The sequence below is a fragment of the Cyprinus carpio genome, unplaced genomic scaffold (genome assembly GCF_018340385.1).
Source record: "Cyprinus carpio isolate SPL01 unplaced genomic scaffold, ASM1834038v1 S000003050, whole genome shotgun sequence".
In the NCBI taxonomy this organism is placed as follows: Eukaryota; Metazoa; Chordata; class Actinopteri; order Cypriniformes; family Cyprinidae; genus Cyprinus; species Cyprinus carpio.
Window position 1 is genome coordinate 1,613 of NW_024875755.1, and position 9,054 is coordinate 10,666.

Consider the following 9,054-nt stretch of genomic DNA (forward strand, 5'->3'; position numbering starts at 1 on the left):
AGTGGTCCTTCCAGAGTCCAGCACATCCTCTTCATACACGCCAGAGTGGTTTAGCTTTACCAAGCGGTGGCAGTTGATAATAATCCCCTCTGACCAGGCAAGATGATATTCCTCAAAGGTTTCTTGCTGCCTTTGATCTGCTGAAATCTCCAGTTTACGTAAGTAAACAGGTCGCTGAAACCATGGATATTTAGAGTCCGATGATAAAATCTCCCGCGTCCGTAATCCTGCTCTCACTTCATCTAGGGCGTTCCCAAGTCCCTGATAAGGTGGCTTAAGACTCCTTGGCAGTTTTTAAAGGGGAATGCAGCGTTTTACCAGATGTTGAATGCTGCCGTTCAGTAGCGCGAACAACAGCACCGTGAGCGCGGAGAGATCCTTCTTCCGGTCGGTTGTCGCCAGAATCTTGGTTGCTTCGGTGTATGCACTTGATGGCGTGTGATTTCCCACAGCCAGCACCGCCCTGACAAAAAGTAAAAAAAACTGCTCTGGATTGCTGACCCCACACGCTTCTGACACCACTGGCCGGACAGTGTAAAAAATTGCTGCCTCGTCTCATTTTAGACTCCTAAACATCTTCCTCAGAAATTCATTAGTCATCTGTGGTGCCTCTATCCTGTGAATACGACTCGTCTCCATCTTCACGAAGAATCTGGTATTCGGACATCATCCTGTTCATCTTCTTCTGGATCGACATCTTGTTGTTCTGCAATGCACTCCATCACGATCCGTCAATTTCAGGGTGCAAAAAAGCAGACCAAGCATTCTCAGATGGTCCTTCCCGCGCAGCTGTTCAAATGCTTCGTCACTTTTTGCTGTGTTTTTCAGAAGCTTCTGTATTGTGCTTTAACTATGCCACGGACGGGCACGTGGAGACCAGAGATTAATGCGGGGTTCCACAAATTTTGTAAAACTCCTGATCGTTGGATACTGTTGAGGTTTCAGCTGTTGTTGAAGCTTGATGTGGCGCGTAAAGTTTCTGTGTTCCGCCAAAAACTTCTCCGGTTGCTTCTCCTCCGAAAACCGAGCATACCTGATAATTGCAGCCTTACCAGCAGTTCTCTTCTGAATGAATCCCGTTGAGGTGGGAGGACATTCTTTCCTTTAGTTGCCGACCATACACAACCGCGGTGATGCGACACAAAGTCTGCAAGGCACATCTTTTTTTTTCAAAAACTCCAGGTGTTTGAGGCCTTGCTCTGTATTTATCTATCATACCTGACATCCAGACATCCTCTGAATCAGGATCTCTTTGCTGTGTAGGACACTCACGGGGGCAAACTCATCTTCAGAACATCATCATCCGTCGGTATAAACACAACACTTAGCGAACACTTCTTCATTGGTAAGCTGCATGTTCATTCTCCCTGAACTCCTGAGCGCACTCAAGCCTGTTGTTTTGGGTGGGCGCGCATTAATCTGCTTCATTTCGTCCTCTTCTTTGCATGTTGGTTTCCCGGAACACCATGATCCACAAGTCTTCAGGGGAAATCCCATTCATTTTCGATGTTCTGAAAGGCGCTGAGAATGCTTAGGACAAACATAAATACATGATGCAGAGCTGAAAAAGGAGTCAAGAACAGAACTTCATATCTGTCCAAAATAAATTTGACGTTTCCATGCCCTCAAGCAAAATCATAGGTTGTATCCATTCACCCCAAACCTTCAGCCCCCGGATCACGCTCAGCAAGGAAATCACATTAGAGTGGGAGGAGAGTCACCTCAAGGTGATTGCAATTGGTGAAATCATCAAAATGAGACAGGTCACCATTTTGGTCAAATAAGTCTGACTGGTTATCCTAGGGAATACGGGGATCGCTTAGCTTAGATCACGGTAGGCTTGAGCTTGGTCGCGGCCCGGCTCGTTGCTTTCTTCTAACAACGCATCCTGTCTTTGCGCTGATAACATTATGTGGTTTTGTTTTGATGATTAGCTGTTGCCCAGGTGTCTTTTCCATCGGGCGAAACATTTGGTGGTGGACTGGTGGTTTGGCGTGGGTGGTTTGGGGAACTGTGTCTGCGCGGCACGTTTTTCTGCTGGCGCGAAGTTTGGAGTGCTTCCTGCGCCATAGAAGCGCTGAACTTAAGTGACAATTTTATGAGAAAACCGGGATGGTCGGTGGTAAGTTAAAACAGCACGGCTGGCGAAGTTGTGCTGGCGATTCGTATAAAATCCACCCGCCTTTTCGCCCGGAGTCAGAACTGATTTGCAGTTGGGCCCCCTTTTGCTGTGATAGCCGAGCAGATGAATGTAGTAGAAAACTCTCTGAAACCCAGAAACTTCAGCCGTCATAAAAGTATCCCTCGGCGGTCGCCAATGGGTTGCGGTGGCGACAAGGCGCGGAGAATGGAGTCATTCCGCGCATCCACTGCGTTTCATCAAACGAAAGAAAATCCGCGCCAGCGGTGAGCAGAGAGTTCGCCAGAAGGATTCGCGGCATTTAAATGCGTCCGGTCAAGGTCTGAACGGAGACGCTATCTGCGGCTTGCGCTGACGATGGTTGCGGATTTAATCCGCCTACAAGCCATCCAGCATTTGACTGCCCACTGGATCTTCAAAAAAAGTAGGATTCCCCTAACTGGCTGATCATGGTCGGCAGATCGGTCGGCGTTTTATCCCCCGGTAAAGATTCGGTGCCTCTCAAGGTTGCATAAACCGGCTGGCGTCAGACGGGCACAATGGACCAGTCTTTCAAACCTCCGGGAATCATCCATAGAAGAAACTTGTTGGAGATTCTCGCGTCCATCTTTTACTGCTTAACCGGTTTTGCCTTTTGCATGGCTTCCGGATAGACATGCTGGTTTCTAGCCGTAAATGCGTTTCAGTGACAAACTATGCACTGAAGAGGTAACTCTGGTTAACGGCAAAGCGAAGCTGATTTGTCGCCAAGAACAGTCTAAACGTGAAATACATAGCTTGGTGATAAAACTGCGGCGTAGGAGCCTCAAATCAAAGCATAATGATTTCATCCGGTGGAAGCTTTGGCTGCAGTTTGGGAACCGAAGAATCCAGCTACTGGCTTTCCATGCAGAGCGGGAGTCACCGGAAATGCTGGGAAGGAATTTCCCTCCACGTTGCGACGGCAGGTCTGTCCGGTGTCGAGGTGACGCGTGCGCTAGTAATCCCGCGAGGAGTGAGGCCAGGCCTGGGGTTCATCCTTTTTATATTCATAGTAGCTAGAGCCGTGCGGTTAAGTGGTGGGACGGCGGCTGCGCCGACAGCATAGCGATGCGTCGGCAAATCTCAGGGACAAAATTCAAAATGTAGGTAGCATCACTAATCAAAGAATGTCCATAAATTACCATGAATACGTCGCTTTCAGTTTTGCTTCGCTGCTTCTACTTCATTCTGTGCATATTCCGCCATAAATGGAAGTGTTGGTATCCTCTGAACTTGATGTGTCTTTTTCAGCTTCACCTGTAGTAGCTGGGACTCACTGTTAAGCCTTGGCAGACCAGTTGACTGTTTTCTCCACCTCAGAGGCGCCACATACAACAGCACCATACGATGATCTTTGCTGTCCTTTGTGGTAATGCAACTATTTTTTTGCGAAGGAGGCGATTTTGGCGATAAGCTGTCGTTCAAGTACATTTCAGTTCAAGCAGTTCTGCAGGGATGGGGAGGCATCAAGTCTGTTTGCGCTGCGATGAGAGAAGGCAATGGATCCCCTCTTCAGATGGCTAAAGATGCGAGTGTAAGCAGATCCTACCTGCTTACCAGCTCTTCTGGAACTGCAGCGAAACTGAACAGCGCTTCTGTCACAAGCATGAACATATTTCCGGTTAAGCAAAGACTGGCTTGTAATAGCGAACACTTTTTGACATAATTGTGTTCCTATTACACATCTTGACTTGATTTGGAAAGCTACTCTGCAAACGACTTGACTAGATGTAAGTTGAATCATCTGAATTTTTGACACCCCATTTTCAGAATTTGGCCTTTTGAAATGTTTTCTTAGTTGGATTAAGAAGGTTGGTTTGTCACATCAGAATTGGGTGTCTCCTGGCCGGAACGAATGTATACCGTATTTTCTCTTTTTAATCCTATTGTACATTCCAAATTAGAAGAATCTTGTCTCCAGCATCAGCTGAGGGACTTCAGTTTCTTATGAGAGCACAACGTAAATGTGATTCCTGTCCATGTAGTCCTTTCTTTTTCTTCTTGAAAACATCATCAGTATGGCAGTGGTACCTCCTGTCCATGTAGTCCCTTCTTTTTCTCTTCTGGAAAACATCATCAGTATGGAGAAATTCCTGTCCATGTAGTCCCTCTTTTTCTTCTGGAAAACATCATCAGTATGGTACCTCCTGTCCATGTAGTCCTTCTTTTCTTCTGGAAAACATCATCAGTATGGTACCTCCTGTCCATGTAGTCCTTCTTTTTCTTCTGGAAAACATCATCAGTATGGTACCTCCTGTCCATGTAGTCCTTCTTTTTCTTCTGGAAAACATCATCAGTATGGTACCTCCTGTCCATGTAGTCCTTCTTTTTCTTCTGGAAAACATCATCAGTATGGTATCTCCCGTCCTGTCCATCAGTATGTAGTCCTCCTGTCCATCTCTTTTTCTTCTGGAAAACATCATCAGTATGGTAAACTCTGACAGGTAGTCCCTTTCTTTTCTTCTGGAAAAGAGTATCAGTATGGTACCTCCTGACCAAGGTAGTCCTTCTTCTCCTTCTCTCTGGAAAAAAGCATCAGTGTGGAGCCTCCTGAGGCAAAAGTACTTCCCTCTTTTGTTTCTTCTGACAAAAGTATCTTTGATTAAACTTCCTTTTATTATTCGAAACGGCTTAGGCTTGGTGGCATACTTCTCTTTCTCATATTCCCTTCTTTTTTGTTCTCGAATTTCAAAATGTGAAGTTTTGTCCTCAGTTCACTAGGGATTCTGATGTCAGCATTTGTTTGTGTTTTGGCAGAGATGAAGCATTTGATGGTGTCACATGCTGATGATGAGCATGGTTCCTCAGACTGTTAAGCTCCATTTCAAATGAAACAGCCATGAATCTTTACAAAGCCCTGGAGCACCACGATTCCCAAAAAAGCTCAAATAATCTGCTGGTCATGCCTAGCCAGGAAAGTTAGCATAACTGCCGCTCCATCACCAGTAGTGGGATGCGGGCAAACCTCAGCAGTTCTGGAATGGGAATCGTAATCCATATCTTCCCAGATCTGTTCTGAACACAAAAGCAGCACTCTGCATAAAACACAAGCAGTGCATGGCTGACATCTGTCGAGAGACACTGGAAGTCTTTCATCGGAGCAGGAATCCACCACGCCCATTTCTGCAGTTCCTCTGTCTCTGTGATACCCCATCAAATATCTCTTGGACTTTTTGGACACTGTAGTTGTGGTTAGAGGTTGTGATGCTCACAGGTACTTCAGCCATGCTTAGAAGATCCTGTCGGAATCTTCCTTCAGCAATAAGCTGCATTTTAATGCCGACATACAAAGCATCCCCCTCCTCTAGCACCCTGTCAAGATCAGGCTGTCTCGAACAAAGTTCCCCACTGTGGTAGCCTGCACGTCAGAGCTACACACGTGCACTGATGATTTCGAGAAAACATCATACCTTGCATCACTTCGGCAATGAGACGCCTGCACGGATAGCATTCTAGATGTGTTATTTCATCTTCATACTGCTGTCCATCAGAAACCTGGAGTAACACCTTTACTGATCGATCGCCTGTCCTGTCAGGTCTAACTTGTCCAACGAATCCTTTTGAGCCCTGATCTCCTACCTTCCGGTGGCATCCTTCAGCAAACAGCACAGAAAACAATCAAAGACATGAGATAAAATAATCCATGACATATCTGAGTAACCCACACTAGAAAGAAATAACTTGGTCAAAGAGTTGTGAATTCTACAACTCCACAAGCATATACAGACAAGGAAATTGTGTAAATGTGATGCTCTCTCTGTAGAGATGCTCTTAAAACACCATCACATGCTGCATGTATGTAAACAAAGAAGTGCTTAATTTTCAAACATACTCCACATTAGAATAAATTAATTTAGTTAAATTACAGCCTTTTGCATTTTTTATGATCATAATACTCAACCTTTTTTGTAGCTAAATGGGATTAAATGTTCCAAGTTTAATGTCCTAATCATCCGTTCTGATTGTTTTTCAATAATATAATAAGCAGATGATTTCACATCGTCTTTTAAATAAGCAAACTGTCTTAAAATGTTTAGCAAACAACTGTCACCTTTTCTTCATGAGTTATGAGTTTGAACAGATCTCTGGTTAAAAATGACTGTAAAATGGTTTTAATGCTGCAGTCAAAAAGTACTGTATTCAATATGCATTCTTTTACAGGATATTTTCAGTCACTTACTTCACGGTAAATGCTGAAGTGATACAAATCTGCAAAAGTTTTCTCTTCAAGAAAAAAAACAAGTTAGTTAATTGACAAGAAAAAGAACGACTTACAAATACAGCTAATAAACTCTTTTTTTTCAGTAGGAAGAACAGTAACAAATAAAACAATTTATGAATCTAGTGTTATTAGAAACTTTTTTCCAAAGAAAAGAACAATAGCAGACTAAACAAATTATTAACCTAGTATTAAAGGACTGAACTTTTAAAAGAACAGTAGTAATTGAACACTAATGATCAACTTAGTATTAAAATTAATGAACTTTTTTTTTTTTTTTTTTTTTTTTGCGGTGGGGGTTGGGGGAGGGGTGGGGTGGTGTTGGGGAGAGGTGGGAAGAAGAATACAGAAGGACTGCTGCCTTGGAGAAAAACGCAAACCTGGAAAAGAAAGACATATTAGACAAATATAGATAATAATATTGAAAAAGAAAAAGACATTTAGAATTTTGTACACTAACCAAACGTTCAGCTGCAGAGAAAATGCAGGTTGTGCTCTGAATAGATGGTCTAAAACAACAAACAAAACACACAATTAAAGATAGCCTATGTATGTGAAATAAGATCAATATTAACATAAATGTAAATGTAATATGCAAAGGCATCTATAAATGTTTTTCAATACAATCAGATTTTCAATAGAAATTAATTACATTCCAAACAAAAAGCTACTGTAAGTGATTGACTAAAGAGTTTCCTCAGTGTTGTAAAACCCAAAAGTAGCAAAATATAATATATTGTCAATATAATATACCGACAGCCAAACAATGACAAAATCTGATTGACAGGCAGAAAGCATTTTTTCCTGATTGGTTGTTCAGCAAATTATGTTTTTACCTGGTTTTAAAGGTTTAGGGCATTATTTGAACTTGCATACTTCTCTACTATATAGTAGGGTGAAAAGCAGTAGATGAAAAGTACCTGGATGACCTACCACTTCTACTGAGATTCTTTAGTTTAGTCTATCCCATGAGCCCACAGTAGCAAAATTGTGAATTGCATTGTAACTTATGCTGTAGCTCACATGACAGTGATAACATGACAAATGTAGTACATCTGCATACATACCACACATATTAGACTATTTTTTAATGATTGCAAAATTATTACTTATTCTTAAGACGTATCTACTCAGAGTATGCAACTTCGAATGCAGCCCATGGCTATAACATAAACTGGTGCTATCTTTCATGAAGGAAAAACTATTTTTCTATAACATACAGCAACTTAAAAGGAATGGTTCCCCCACCAAATTAATATCATTTCATCATTCTCTCATTGACTTTATTTACAAGCAAGGAAAAATCATTGGGGCCCACAACATTCCCCTGTGAATTTCTCAAAATTCAACATGCAAGTCACAGGTTCTGAAGTGCTATAGTGCATCAATGACTCAGTAGTATCTCATTAATATTGCTTTGTCATCTGTTCATATTTTGTCCAAATAAAAAAATAAAATAAAATAAAATACTTACCGGATATTGTGCAGTGGAGAGTCTGTAGTGCTCGTAATGCTGTAATCTGAAAATAAAAATAAAATGTCAGACATAGCATGTTAAAATCTGTTGACCCCATAAGCTACAACTTCTCTGATTTACAAGATTTCACTTTTTTTTTTAATCCTCCATAGTGCACCTTTAAATGTACTACAACCAAAAAATGCAAACAAACCTTAAGAATTGCTCAGGAGATAAAGCTCAATGATCAATCTAAACAAAGAAAAGAACAAAAACAAAAAAAATGAATAAATTAATGCTTGACAGCGCACAACAGATACAGTTGATGACAACAAAACACAGGTCTACGACTTTCAATATACATCTTATGACTTAAACCAGAAAAAAAAAAAATTATTTTAGTTTATTCTTAATATAAACAATGAATATGCGGTCTATGTCCAAATATATGTTTATGGTAAATTTTTTTAATACTTACAATCACAGATATTAATAGGCATATGACAAATATATCAGGACACAGAAAACAAATTAGTTCAGAGATATAACATGTGGATGTCAACCATATCTACACAAAACAGAGGAAACCGGAGCAATAATTACAAACATTAAGGCAACTTCAACAAACTACATGCTGGAGGCTAAAAAGATGGTTATTTTAGATTGTAATGATATCTTACAATACCACTGTTTTAACTGTTTCTCATCAAATGCATGCAGCATTGGTCAACGACAAACAAATTACAACTTCAGCTTGCTCTTCCTCTGCATTCGGTGCACATGAACAGATTTTTAACCTTTAAACAACGTCTCTCCTCCCTGACGCATTCATTACTCAAAATAAATGAACGGATAAATACATTGTTAGCACAAATCGTCCACGATTCAAACTTAAAGCTCTCACTTCAACCTGCTGACTTAAAACCATTAAACATTACCGTTACTATTATAAAAGTACTCTAATTATATTCCGATCATAAATATCATAAAAAGTGTAGCTGACACTGACACCGCATCTATACTCAACAACATTTTCTGTGGCCAAAAAAAAAAAAAAAAGATTTCGCGCTCATTTACGCTCAAAGCGGGAAGCCGCCCGCGACCGAGACGAAACGGATAAGTCCAGTAATATGTACCTCTCACGGACTCCGTGACTGAATCTGAGCCGATTCGCCATCACTAGCGTGTCAGACACGGCGGTCTGTGTGTAGTTTCAGA

At 41.4% G+C, this 9,054-nt stretch overlaps 1 long non-coding RNA gene across 2 annotated transcripts; it reads right to left on the reverse strand.

The window, feature by feature from the left end:
• Positions 1 to 6,848: 6,848 nt before the first annotated feature.
• LOC109077354 lies at positions 6,849 to 9,046 on the reverse strand. 2 transcript variants are annotated; one of them, XR_006159145.1, is made up of 4 exons: positions 8,973 to 9,046; positions 8,051 to 8,088; positions 7,855 to 7,900; positions 6,849 to 6,889 (listed from the first exon to the last, which is right to left on the reverse strand). It is a non-coding gene; the product is annotated as an uncharacterized LOC109077354 (long non-coding RNA). The 2 variants fall into 2 exon arrangements; XR_006159146.1 differs by lacking the exon at positions 8,973 to 9,046 and adding an exon at positions 8,517 to 8,965 and having other exon boundaries at positions 6,860 to 6,889.
• Positions 9,047 to 9,054: the final 8 nt, after the last annotated feature.